At 50.3% G+C, this 14,110-nt stretch overlaps 1 long non-coding RNA gene across 2 annotated transcripts in view; it reads left to right on the top strand.

Annotated features, from left to right (window-relative positions):
- Window positions 1-13,268, top strand: part of LOC149866322 (uncharacterized) — a 189,492-nt gene extending 176,224 nt beyond the window's left edge. For both annotated transcript variants that reach the window (XR_016441850.1, XR_016441851.1), the window contains one exon: window positions 11,846-13,268. This is a non-coding gene — a long non-coding RNA (uncharacterized LOC149866322). The remainder of the gene's footprint in view (window positions 1-11,845) is intronic.
- The last annotated feature ends 842 nt before the right edge of the window (window positions 13,269-14,110 follow it).

Raw genomic sequence — 14,110 nt, 5'->3', positions numbered from 1 at the left:
ACATAACCTGCAAGTTTCGGAAGGCAGGTTTTGCTCCTTGAGAAGCACCCCAGCCAACTCTCACAAATGATGCTCAATCTTTGAGCAGGAAACAACAACAACAACAAAAAACCAAACCAAACCCTTCTGCTATATTCCAGACACTAGTGTTGCAAAAGATTGCGGTTTGTTTCTTGGAGGCTCGCAAAGAATCTCAGACACACAGTCATTTAGCAGCACAAAAGGTGTATTTGCAAATAGGGTCAGAGCAGAGTCAAAAACTCAGATTACTCCGAACCCCCAAGGAATTTTTGCAGGCTGTATTTATCCTTTTCCTCCTGGGCACGTGTGCAGAAACAGGAACTCTTACAGCTCATTTCCGTTTCATACAAACATACATGTGGTTACATCACTACATCCATCGCATGTATATTATAATTAACTACTTAAGTATGCAGGGCGGAGAAGTAAATATGCATCAGCTAATTGTGCAGGCTCAGAAAGTTCTTTAGGTCACCAAGAGTTTAACCTCCCCCCCCTTTCAAGGACACAGCCAGTTGAATTCCAGCTTCTGTAATCTGCATGAGAAAAGCTAGGGGGAGGCTGGGGGAGAGTCTGCGATTTAAGAAAAACTGTGGCAAGGCTGGCCAAGAAAAAAAAGGCCTTGGCAGTGTTTCTTTCTTATCAAGTGCGAGATGCAAACTGTGCATTTCTAACAATACTCCATTTCTAACACTAGGAGGAGACCCTTTGGCTCTGACCCCAGCACAACAGCCTAGCTTGTCCTTGGTAACCACTCACAAACTTGCTTCCTGCTTGCAAAATGTCCCCTCACCATTTTCAGCCTTTCTGCTTTCTCCACTGAGTTTAAAGCACCCATTATCCAAACGTCCTGTAGCTGAGCTCTCTCAACATGGTTGACTGTTCTCTGTTAAAGAGACAGACAGACTTGTTACATATGTCTACTGAGAAAGTTTCACAAGGGAAGCCCCATCCTAGTGGGCTGTGGTATGGTAGCTTCAAACATGGCTAACTGAGGAAGGACAACCCAAATGATGTCAGCTGCCTTGGTATGGAGTGAAAGGAACCTGAGTATACCTGTTATTGTGGGATTTATACTTATATATCAGTAATAAGTTCTCAAAGTGTATTCTTCAATGGAGTGGCAGACCCAGCATCATACAGTGAGCAGAAGTCATGGACTTCCTCACCTATATTAAGGAAGTGATGGCTAGACAAGCTTGGTAGCCATTACAGATTCCAGATTAACTTGAATGGAGACACACAAGAACGTAACACAGTACTTCAAGGGGACTTGGTCTGTTAATTAATAATAAAGAGACACTTTTAGTTAATATGAAGGTGATTTGTGTACTGCTGTGTTTGTAAGCATGTTGTCACGGAGTCACAGAGGTGCTCCGTGATTGAGAGGGTGATTGGCAGAGCTGTCAATCACCCAGGCAGCTCAGGTGCCTGGTTGCCAGGACAACCAGGTGGTCACATGGCCGGAAGGGGGCAGGGCCAGGCCTTTATAACCAGCGTAGTCCAGAGCCTGAGACACAGTTCCCTTCTGGCTGCTGCAGGAGCAGGAGCTCTGCGGCTCGAGCTGAGTGGCCTGAGTTAGTGCTTGCAGCCTTACCCCACTAACAGGCCGCGATGATGCAGGGAACAAGATCACCCTGACTGCAGGTAGGACTGAGAGCCCAGGCAGGGCTTGGAGTGATTGTTAGGCGTGTGGAGCCTCTGTTTATGTTGGAGCCAGAGGGCTGGACTTTGAGTTACAGTTTACACCGGAGGACCGGGTGAGGCTGTAGGGGAGCGAGGAGGCCTCAAGGGGAGCTTGCCCAACAGCTTGGGGGTTCCCAGTGCCCAGTTGAGGCACAGTGCCAGGGGCACTAGTGTCGGTGCTGCTGGGCATTATAGTGCGCCAGGGAGGCGCGGTGTGCGGGGTTACAGACCCTGGCCCATAAGGGCGGTGTTTAGCCCCGGAGTGGGGCAGGGACAGAGCGCAAGAGGCGCGGAGTCAGCCCTAGAGAGGGCAAAGCCCCGGAGCAGGGCAGAGACGGGGCGCGTGGTGTGTCGGCCCCAGGGGGGGGAAGCCCAAAGGGGCACAGCGCAGGGAGCGCGGTAGAGGCCCCTGAGGGGCAAGGCCCCGGAGAGGGGCCGAATAGCCAGGCCTAGCTAGCCACCCAAGGGCGCCGAGGCTAGGGCGGCGATAGCGCCGGCCCAAGGGCGCCGAGGCTAGGGCGGCGATAGCGCCGGCCCAAGGGCGCCGAGGCTAGGGTGGCGATAGAGCTAAGGCTAGCGCGCCAGGCCTAGTGAGCCGGCCCGAGGGCGCCAGGACTAGGGCGGCGAGAGTGAGCCGGCCCGAGGGCGCCAGGACTAGGGCGGCAAGAGTGAGCCGGCCCGAGGGCGCCAGGACTAGGGCGGCAAGAGTGAGCCGGCCCGAGGGCGCCAGGACTAGGGCGGCAAGAGTGAGCCGGCCCGAGGGCGCCAGGACTAGGGCGGCGAGAGTGAGCCGGCCCGAGGGCGCCAGGACTAGGCGGTGATAGAGCTCAGGCTAGAAGCCGGCCCGAGGGCGCCGAGACTAGGGCGGCGGGAGTGCGCCGGCCCGAGGGCGCCGAGACTAGGGCGGCGGGAGTGCGCCGGCCCGAGGGCGCCGAGACTAGGGCGGCGGGAGTGCGCCGGCCCGAGGGCGCCGAGACTAGGGCGGCGGGAGTGCGCCGGCCCGAGGGCGCCGAGACTAGGGCGGCGGGAGTGCGCCGGCCCGAGGGCGCCGAGACTAGGGCGGCGGGAGTGCGCCGGCCCGAGGGCGCCGAGACTAGGGCGGCGGGAGTGCGCCGGCCCGAGGGCGCCAGGACTAGGGCGGCGGGAGTGCGCCGGCCCGAGGGCGCCAGGACTAGGGCGGCGGGAGAGCCGAGATCCGGGCAGAGGGAGTGCGCCGGCCCGAGGGCGCCAGGACTAGGGCGGTGATAGAGCCGAGATCCGGGCAGAGGGAGCGTGCCGGCCCGAGGGCGCCGAGGCTAGGGTGGCGAGAGCGTGCTGGCCCAAGGGCGCCGAGGCTAGGGCGGCGGGAGCGCTCCAGACTTAAGACAGAGCCGGCGATTAGCCATGCGCCGGCTAGGACCCGGCCCAGGGGGCGCCGGTAGTGAGCGGCGCTGGCGAGCCGACCCAGGAGGCGCCAGCAAGTAGCTGGGCGCCAGCGTGACAGGCCCAGGGCGCGGGGAACGGGCGAGAGATTGGGGCCCGACCCAAGGAGGCGCCAGGTGGGCGAAGAGCCCCGGTGCTCGAGAGTGAGAACAAGGGCACCCGAGGGGCGAGGGACCATACAAGCGTCCCCCGGAACAGCTGCGAGGCTTGGGGCGTGCTGAGGGGGAGGCTTGGAGGCACGCGTTGCCCTTAAGGCAGGAAGCGCATAGATACCCCGTCTGGAATAGGGACGAACAACTAGACCGTCCATTAGGGAAACTGGCAGCCTCCACATTATATATTTTACCATCAAAGTCATGGCGGGCGAGGTTCTGAGGGTGCTACGTCACCCTAACGTGACGGTAGGCGGCGCTAGGGAGCTCACGGTCGCCCCTAGCCGCCGCTCCCTCACACATGTCAAAAGAGATAAGAACTATTTTGAAGAAATCCATTCTGTGTTGGTTACAGATATATCATATTTCTACTGTAAGGAAATTAATCTCTTTTTTTGAGGAAGTGCTAAAATGATTTCCAACAGTAACTGAGTTAGTTGGCTTATCTCAAGATGGTAAGAAAATCTTTAATTGCTCATTCTAGAAGAATATAATGAAATCCCAACATGCCCAGGAATTACTACAAAAGGATTTAAACTCTTGCTTTTTAGAAGATTCCTTCTACACATTTACACATACCATCCACATATGATAGCACTGTATTGTCAGACACATCCTCATTGCATTAGGAACTGCCTGGAAGCCAATTGTCTGAGAATGGCACATTGGTATGGAATAAAACATACGTTGGTAATTTGCTACGACAGACAGCAGTTAGACATGCTTATTATAGGATAAGTGGAACATTTTGCCTGATGTCTTCCCTTCTGTATAGGGACAGAATAGTGGAGACATAGTTCCAACTATAGTCAGTGAAGAATTGACTTTATGCAGTGTGTCAATGGTGCACTGGAGGAGAAATAAGCTGACATGGGCACAAAACTGTTACACTCCTGATTGTTTCACTCACCAGTATTTACATAGCTGAAGAAAAATAACATAGCCAAGTGCAGTTATATATTAAAAACTCCAGCTTGATTCTTTTTCCTCGTATTTGTCAGACATGACACTTCTTCTCTGCCTTAACATCACTGTAAGCACACAATAGATTTTGCTGCTTAGTTTGTCAGTCAGAACCATTTAGAGACCCTATGGTGGTTCTGCCAGGTGTCAGTTCTAACAGAAAGAAGCCATTATAACCTGGTACATTTGAAAGGCACTTCTGCTTTTTGATACAATAAAAGAACTAACGTCAGCTCTTCCATCTGAGTGCATTAACCAGAGCATTAGACCTAAACCATTCAGACAAGGAGACTAAGTTTCTTTTACTGTAGACCTTACAATAACCTTTTGTAAAAGGCTTACATGGCAAAGTTCAGATGCACAGAGTCATAGAAAAATAGGGCTGGAGGGAACTTCTCGAAGTTAGTCCAGATCCCTGTATTATCTTCTTGATGATCGTCATTATTAATCTTGTTTCTTATGGCAGCACCTAATAACCAACCAAATTTACCACGCCTGGGACCCCTCTGAGCCCTGCCTTGATTCAGCAGACAGATCCTTGAACCTGAGATATATTGAACGAGACATTTTGGGCTCAATGAATCCACATTTTCCTGTGATGCTTTGTTTTACTGGAAAAAATTCTGACCAGCTCCACTTTAAAGGCAAAAATATGTTGATTCTGTTTCCTATAGCACATCTTTCTCTCAAATTATAAAGAATGGAGGTAACTCATCATCATGTTTGTTCTCAGCTCAGAAGGTGTTCTGTATCTCAGAGGTACCATTTAATAAAAAGAACACTTGATGTACCAGTTACCATAGTAACAAGGCATGTTTATACAGATGGCTAAATGCAGAGTAGAGTGGCGTACTGGGACTGCAAAAGTTATAGGGATGTTGGAACTGAAGAGTACCTGCAACTTATTTCTTCTAGATATTTTTCTTCCTTTTCGGTTTATTTGGTTCAGGAAACGTATCTCCTAAGTGTTGCAGTCAGCTGCATGAATCAATAAACAGAATATTAAACAATGCACAAAGAACTGTGCAGTATAATTATAATTACCAGATCTTAGGACAAGTCCTGTACTCCACAGGGTTAGACACAAAGGCAGCTAATCACCTCCCTAAGTATGGCCCCCCTTCCATCCACCTCATGAGATGCTACTGCCAGTATTTCCAGACATACTCAACAGACAGAATTGGGTCAAGAAAAAAAAATATCAGACCCCATTTAGACACCAAGGTAAGTGTCTAGATTCTCAAAAAAACTAAGTGTAATGAGGCCTAAGTTCTTTTGAAAATCTGGCCAAAAAGTGTTACAATAGATTCTCCTGAGAAGGACTGATGGGTCATTTTCTGTTAACATTTTTTACAACACAGTGGAAAGCTGAAGTTTCAGCCTCATACAAATTCCTGCAGAAAATACCTGCTTTCAGATATATTGCAAATGCAAATGTGCATTTGCAAATCCTCCAAGCTGATCTATGTTGGTTGAGATCTGGGGAAAAAATCAAAAACCCTCAGCTTTCAATGCAATGCAAATTTTTTTCACAGGAAAAATACTTTTTTTGATGAGTTATACTGCTGAGAGAGAGAGGCTTTTTTGAAAATATGGGCCCAAGGTTTAATTTTATCTGCCAGTGCTTTGTTCCATTGCTTCGTGTCCTGAGAGCTGTGTGTAATGGGTAAGAAACTGCACACCCAAATGGTCATTCCCTCACTCTTCTGACCTTTGTAAATCAGTGAAGTCGTGTGGTTCTGTGATCTCAACACAGGACTGTAAGCTAGGAGCTTCTTATTCTGTCAGTACTGTTTTGCCTGCTGATACTGCATGGGGCATTGAGCAAGTTATCTACACACTGTTTTAGTTCTTATACACTATAGTACAGGTCACAATCACCTATCCATCCACTTGGTTGTGACCATTACATAACTAACCAGTTAACAGTTTTGAAGTCTTTGGATAAGGTCAATTATTATATGCTATGATCCTGATTTAATACTGCATTACAAGAGTTTCACACTGATCTAACTAACAGAGTGAAAAAGTGTTGTTCTGAGCTCTGTGTACTCTATTTAAAGTCAGAAAAGAACTGAAAATTCACTGTAAGAAAACTGAAGAAGAAAAAAATTTGGGCAGTATTTTTTACCAGTTCAGCTCAAAGATACAACCATTAACCTTAAAAACAAAAGGGCTTCCCCAAAATTATTTTCATGTTTCATTTTGTTACAATTACGTTTAAAAAATATAAACCATTTGTTGTTAATATCTTTTGGTGGCCCAGTGGTCACCTGTTTGCCTACGCTTTCCTATAATGCTGCCATCACTTACATCCATGTACTTCCACATGCTACTTAGAGTTAAGAAAATCCTTAAACCAGTTACTTACTAACCTAGGAGGAAGGGCTGTTTTTACTCTCAGAGGAGTAATAATTTTTGGATTACTCTTGGAAATTGCTCAGATTTGTAGGGGCACCAATTCAAGGACCCAGACCCACAGAATCAAGACTATCACAGCTTTCACACTGCAGACCATTAGACTATCAGCCTATCTGATAAATTGTTGAGATTCTATATTGTGCCAATCTTCCACTTGACTCAAGAAAGGTGTCAAAGGGTTAATGGTAGCTCCTTTACCCTGTGAGTTTTCATCCTGATACCACTTATATGTACTACAAGCTTGCTTGAACATTTACCACTAGCTTCCCTTCAGCCCAGCACCACCTGAGATTGGCGTAGTACTGCTTTGCTCCCCTCTTGTGCCCTTCTCTCCTCTGACAGTGTAGTAGCAGATCTGGTTCAGGCACAAATGCACCAGGCACATAATCTTGTGGGAAATGAACAACAAGCGAGCCTTCCCCCGCTTCTTTCATAAAAGCATCAGGGTTCTCTCTGATGCTTGTCATGATTTTCAGTAACAATATTCCTGTGCTCAGGATACTGTGCCATGATTCCTGCTCTCTCAGCTCATGTGGGAACAGCATTAGCTTATGGCTGGAAAGATTTCATAGATTTCATAGACATTAAGGCTGGAAGGGTTCTCGGAAGATCATCAAGTCCAGCCCCCCGCCAAAAGGGCAGGAAGTCAGCTGGGGTCATAGGACCCCAGCAAGATAAGCATCCAATTTAGTTTTGAAAGTGTTTAATGTAGGTGCTTGAACCACCTCTGATGGCAGGCTATTCCAGACCTTGGGGGCTCGGACAGTAAAGAAATTCTTCCTTATGTCCAGCCTGAAATGGTCTGGCAGGAGTTTGTGACCGTTCAACCTCGTCATCCCTTGGGGCGCTCTGGTGAACAGACGTTCCCCCAGATCCTGGTGGTCACCCCTGATAAACTTATAGATGGCCATCAGGTCACCCCTGAGCCTGCGCTTTTCCAGGCTAAAGAGCCTCATAGATCTCAGCCTGCTATTGTAAGGTCTGTTTTTCTGACCTCTGATCATGCACATGGCTCTTCTCTGGACTCCCTCAAGCTTCTCCACATCCTTTTTGAATTGTGGAGCCCAAAACTGGACACAGTACTCCAGCTGCGGCCTCACCAAGGCCGAGTACAAGGGGAGAATGACTCCCTGGGATTTGCTTGAGAAGCATCTATGGATGCAAGCCAGCATTTTGGTCGCTTTGCTAGCTGCAGCATCGCATTGAAGGCTCAAGGTCATCTTGTGGTCAATGATGACTCCCAAGTCTCTTTCTTCTGTAGTGCTATCCAACGTAGCACTGCCGAGCCTATAAGGGTGCTGCAGGTTTTTCCTCCCAAGGTGGAGAACCTTGCATTTTTTGGTGTTAAACACCATCAGGTTCTCATCTGCCCATTTGCTGAGCTTGTCCAGGTCAGCCTGGATCACCCGCCTATCTTCTGGCGTGGATGCTTTGCCCCAAAGTTTGGTGTCATTGGCGAACTTGGCCAGTCCACTCCTGACTCCAATGTCCACATCATTAATGAAGATGTTGAACAGTATGGGTCCCAGGACAGAGCCTTGAGGGACCCCACTGGTCACAGGGCACCATGATGAGTGACTGCCATCAATTACAACCCTCTGGGTCTGACCACTGAGCCAGTTTCCCAGCCAGCGGATCGTGGTGGAGCCAAGGCCACAACTGGGCAGTTTGGCCAAGAGGTGATCATGGGATACCAGATCAAAAGCTTTTTTGAAGTCAAGATATATGACATCAATCTCTTCTCCCTTGTCCAGGTGATAGGTCACCTGGTCATAGAAGGAAATGAGATTGGCCAAACAAGACCTACCTGCAACAAATCCGTGCTGGCTATCCCTTAGGATGTTAGCCTGGGCCAGTCCCTCAAGGATGGCCTCCTTAATAAACTTTTCTAAGATCTTCCCCAGGATAGAAGTCAGGCTAATGGGCCTGTAGTTAGCCAGATCCACTCTCCTCCCTTTCTTGAAGATAGGCACCACATTGGCCTTCTTTCAGTCTTCGGGCACTACACCAGAGCGTCAGGAGCTTTCAAAGATCTGTGCCAGGGGCTGGGCTATGACGCTCGCCAGCTCCTTGAGTGCCCTGGGGTGCAGATTGTCAGGGCCAGCTGACTTGAAGGTATCCAGCTTCTCAAGGTGTTCCTTCACGAGGTCAGCATTTATGGAGGGTAGGGGATCCCCATCACCCAGATCTCCCTGTCCCATAGCAGGCATGGGCGTCCCATGGGACTGATGAAAGACTGATGCAAAGTACCTGTTTAATAGGTTGGCTTTTTCCTGGGTGTCAGTTGCCCCATCTGGTTTAGCAGGGGTCCAACATTACCCTTGCTTTTCCTCCGGCTCCCCACATATCTGAAAAAGGACTTTGTGTTGTCCTTGATACTTGAAGCTAGTTGGAGTTCAGTTGCAGCCTTGGCTTTCCTGGTTTGCTCCCTGCAGGACTGGACCAGCGCAGAATAATCCTTCTTGAAGGTGAAACCCGTCCTCCATCCTTTGTAGGCTTTCCTTATTAGCCACAGGAGGTCCACTAGGTCCCTGGAGAGCCAGGAGGGCTGCTGTGCCTTCTTGCTGCCTTTCCTCCGTGTTGGAATAGATTTAGCTTGTGCCTTGAGGATCGCTTCCTTGAGAAGCAATGACTCTTCTTGAACTCCCATCTCCCTGGGGTCATGGTCCCTGAGGGCCTGACCGACAAGCCTCTTGAGCTTGTCAAAGTCAGCTTTTCTGACATCAAGGACTTCTGTGTTGCTGACTGACTTGCCAGCTTTACAGTGGATGGTGAAGGTGATCAGCTCGTGGTCGCTGTCACCCAGCTTCCCATCGATCACTAGGTCGCCGATTAGGTCGTCCCCCGTAGCCAGTACCAGGTCGAGCAGCGCTTTGCCTCTCGTTGGCCCATAGACTTCTTGAGTCAGGTAGAGGTCATCCACGCATGGGAGAAAGCTTTGCGACCGCTCAGATTTTGCTGAGTGATCTTCCCAGGAGATGTCCGGGTAATTGAAGTCACCCATGACAACCAAGGTCCTGGAGCAAGTGGCCTCAGTCAGTTCCCAGGAGAACTCCTGGTCAAGCTCAGGAGTTTGAGTGGGAGGTCTGTAGTAGACTCCCACCGTTGTGTCCCCTGTGCCGTATTCCCCACAAATTTTTACTCAGAGGGTCTCTAGCTGTCCATGCCGGTCACCAACATCAGCTTGCAGGGACATGTAGCTTTCCTTTACATAGAGAGCTGCACCCCCGCCCCTTTTGTCAACACGATCCCTCCTGTACAGGGTATAGCCCTCTATACCCGTGGTCCAGTCATGGGTGGAGTCCCACCAGGTCTCCGTTATCCCAATGACATCATAATTCTTTGCACTGAGCAGGAGGACGAGCTCCTCCTGCTTGTTGCCCAGGCTCCTGGCATTAGTGTGCAGGCAGGCAAGTGTCCCCTTGGGGGCTCTTGCCTTGCCCACAGATTGTGTCAGGGCTGGGGCAGGGGTGGGCTCCCTTAAGTGCCTTGGTCTGCTGGCTTTGCAAGGGTTGCTCAGTGGGCCAGCAGGGGCAGTAGTCCCCCCATCCCCCAGCGGGCTTAGTTTAAAGCCCAGTGGAGCAGGTCAGCCAGCCTGGCTGAGAAGAGCCTCCTCCCCAGGCGAGAGAGGTGGAGGCCATCTCTTCCCAGCAGCTCGCTGCCTCTCTCGCCAAAGAGCGGGCTGTGGTCATGGAAGCCAAAGCCTTCCCGATGACACCAGCTCCGCAGTCTTTGGTTCACTGTGTGGATCCTCCTCTCCCTCCTCAGCCCATATCCCGAGACTGGGAGGATCAATGAAAACACCACCTGAGCTCCCAGACCCCTAAGCCCTGTTCCCAAATCCCTGTAGTGCCTCATGACCTGACTGGGGGTGCTCCGAGCCATGTCATTGGTTCCCACGTGAATAAGGAGCATGGGGTAGTGGTCTGTGGGCTGAAGGAGCTGTGGGATCCTCTCCGCAATGTCTCGGATGCGGGCCCCTGTGAAGCAGCAGACTTCCCAGGCTTTCTGTTGAAGCCCTGGAGGCTGGGAGAAAGGCTGCAGGATTTACATTGGGGGCTGAGTGCCCAGGGGTTGCTCAGGGACTCCCGATGACACTAAGCTGACCCAGGGGTCACTATCCCACCCACATAAATCCATGGGGCAGGATGCTTTGAATTGTAGCCAGTCCATGGCCTACAGGCCATAGACCACAGCCCTCAGGAAAGAGACAACTGGCCAAATTGATGCACCAACAGAAAGCTGAGGGCAAGAGAGAGTGAGATCAGGATGCCACTGATTGTGGCACCCAAGCGGGGTCAGGCAGTCCATTGTCTGGCCATACCAACAGGCTGGTACATGGCTGGGGTGTAAGGGAAGTGGAGCCCCAGGAGCATCTGCTGGTGGTGATGCCCAGTGTGCCTTCCCCTCGAGGAGGGAACCCCACAAATGAACTTAACATACAAGCCATGGCAGGAGAACACAGGGGCCTTCCTTTGGGGAGAACGTGGGTAAACACTGAGGCAGCTGGAGCCACCTCTGTGGCAGACTCCTGTGAGGGAGAGAAGGAGTCAGCAGGCTCCAGGGCTCTCCGCCAGAGCAGAAGGCCGCTGGTCACGAGCCCGCAGGCCCAAGGTGCTAGGCAGGGATCCACCTTTCCCAGGTGCGTGGGGAAGGGAGAGGCCGGTACTCATGGGGTCAGCATAAAAGAGAGGCCGGAGCTGACATGCGGCAGCAATGCAGAACCAGAAGTAGGTTGCGGAGGGGATGGAGCTGACCGGAGGACGTTGCAGAGGATGCGAGCTGCTCTGAGTCGCAGTAGAAACCTTTGGAGAAAGGATAAGTCCCAGGGTGGTTTTTGGGCCCCATCGGCTAGTCCTTGAAGGGCATCAGACTGTTTTGTTGACTGGTTGGGAGCGGCTGGGACCCAGCTGGAGCCGGGTACCGTATAGGCCCTAATATAGGGGCACTAATTGACTAGGGGCTGAGCGGCAACAGTGAGCATTAACTATAAAGAGGGGAGTTGATCAAGCCCTCAAGAGGAGCTCTGTGAGAGCCAGGTAGGAGGGTTCTCCCCTACAGATTGCCAGGGGAGATCAGAGGACGCCTACAGAAGGCTGAAGCAGCTGTCCTGATCCAGGGAACCCTTTGGCAATAATATTTGTGTTGATTTTTATATTTCGTTTGTGGACAATCTGCAGGATCTATGGATACGTGGCCGGGCCAGATAGGCGGCCACCACCCGGTGGAACGGGTGAGCGTGTAGGAGTGGAGGAGCCCTCAGAAACGTGGGACCCGCGGGACGCCGAGGAGTCTCATATCTGGACACGTCCAATCAAAGGTGAGCGGACACTCGACAACCGGTGGGCGGCCCCGACGCGGGGAGATGGTACTGGCGGATCCCCGACAACTCCAAGCTCTTGCTCCAGGGCCACACAGGAGAGGCTTCACAAGGCTAGATGGGTTCACAAAACTTTTCAGAGAAAACCAAATAAAAATAGTGTACATATTTTTGCTTATTGAGTGTTTACCTATTGTGATCCTGGTAAATCTAGGTTTTATAAAGACCCTGCTATGTTCTAAGTGGCATTAGCTGTTCCCTGAACTCTCAAGGAAGTTCACTCCCCTCTCATTCAGATAGTGTCCTTTAAGAGTTTGTCAGACTTTTTGATCCCACTTTTCCCCAGATACTAAATTCACTTTGAACTTTTTACATACAGCCCTTTGATGTATTAGCTCCTAGTATCCACAAGTGAAGCTGGGCTATAGGCTATAAACCGTTGTCTTGTACTTTCTACCTCCTCCTAATGTCCATTAGGGGGTCACTTATCTAGACCTGTTGTGTTGCTACATCAGTTCTTTCCTACACAGACTTTACCTTATCTCAAACAATATTTGTAAAATCTATACGTATTATTTTTATGACATTTTACATAGCATCCCTATGTCTGCCATAGCAACATTTCCCATTAATGTTCACTACAGAATTAATTTTAATTACAGTAATTTTACCCTTCCCTAAGGATGGCTTAAAGCTTTTCTGGAAACCCATAAAACTTTCCTTATCCTGCTGTCCAAAATGAGACTGGTTTGCCAGATATGTAACAGAACCCTCTTCATTAACTTTTCACTGATTATAATATGCTCTTTGATGATTACCATTTATTTCAGCAACTTCAAAGAACAGGAAAGGTCACACAGGGACATTCTTTTCAGTGCTTTGAGGTGGAAAGGGGTTTTTCAAAGGTTTGAAATCATTCAGATGGCTCTTCTTTAAAAGACATCACAACAGTTTATTCTTCAAAGGAGAATTTTAGCATAGTTGGTGGATAGGGACTTTTGTTACACTTACTACGATCCACCAGACCAGAAAGAAAAACCCACCTACCAAAATATTTTAATTTAATCAAAAGACTACATTCCAATCATAGCTGTTCTAGGAAAACTATGTAAATATACCAATACTAACCTATTTAGTAGGACTGCACAAAGCTTCAGTTGCTGATTTGATTCAGAGAAGATTTGGCCCAATTTGGAGACCAAATCTCCTGAATCCAATTCGAATTAGGACACCAATTAAAAGCTCTGAATCAACTCAAAGCATCTGAATTGATTTGGAAAAGATTTGGCCACTTTGGATATTCAGCAACAGACTAAACAGGCAGCTGACACAGTTGCCTCCAGCTGGTGAGTCTGTTGGGGTTGGGGGAGGGAGGGAAGGGATATCAGGGAGGGAGGGATTGGGGCTGGGCCTGCGACTGGGACAAGCTGCCCAGCTGGGGCAGGGGGCGCATTGCTTGGCGAGGGGGGTGGGATGCAGGTGCGGCAGCGCTTGGAGTGGGGGCTCTGTCCTGCTGCCACTTGCCCAGCTGGAGCAGGGGGGCAGGGAAACGGGATGTGGGGGCAGTTCACTCCAGGCAGAGGTGGCCAGTGGCAGGAGTTCAGACAACTTGCTCCCGGGGGCAGGCACAGCTGGAGGAGCCACGAGATAAGCCCCTGTCTGTCCTGCCTGGCACAGCCTCCCAGCACTTTAAAAAAAAAGAAAAAGAAAAGCGCTGCTCTCACCAGCTCTGGCAGTGGCAATCAGGGCCTCTGAGGGCTCGTGGCAGAGCCCCTACATGCAGTGAAGGGCAGTGGGGGGCAGCAGGGATCACCCTCCTGGTTGGCACCCACACAGCAGCTGTCACATCGCATGGGTACAGCATGGCTTGGCAGGGCTCCCTGTGCTGTCTGGGAGCTGGGGTGGCTCCAGCACTCAGCTGGAGCCCAGAACCACTCAGCCCCAGGGGCCCCAGCTCAGCCTCAGGGACCAACAGCCTCTGGTTTTTGTGACACCAGAGTTATGAAACATATGACTCATATAAACTACAATGACATTTTCAAATGGGTTCAGAGTCACCCAGATTCTGTTTCCATTGGGATTTTTACCACTGGCCTTATTGGGGTAGATGTGCAGAATTAGGTTT

Source organism: Crocodylus siamensis, chromosome 4 (assembly GCF_052110815.1).
Source record: "Crocodylus siamensis isolate JL-2025a chromosome 4, ASM5211081v1, whole genome shotgun sequence".
Lineage (NCBI taxonomy): Eukaryota > Metazoa > Chordata > Crocodylia > Crocodylidae > Crocodylus > Crocodylus siamensis.
The sequence above is the reverse complement of the archived record's forward strand: the minus strand, read 5'-3'. Positions and strand labels throughout refer to the sequence as shown.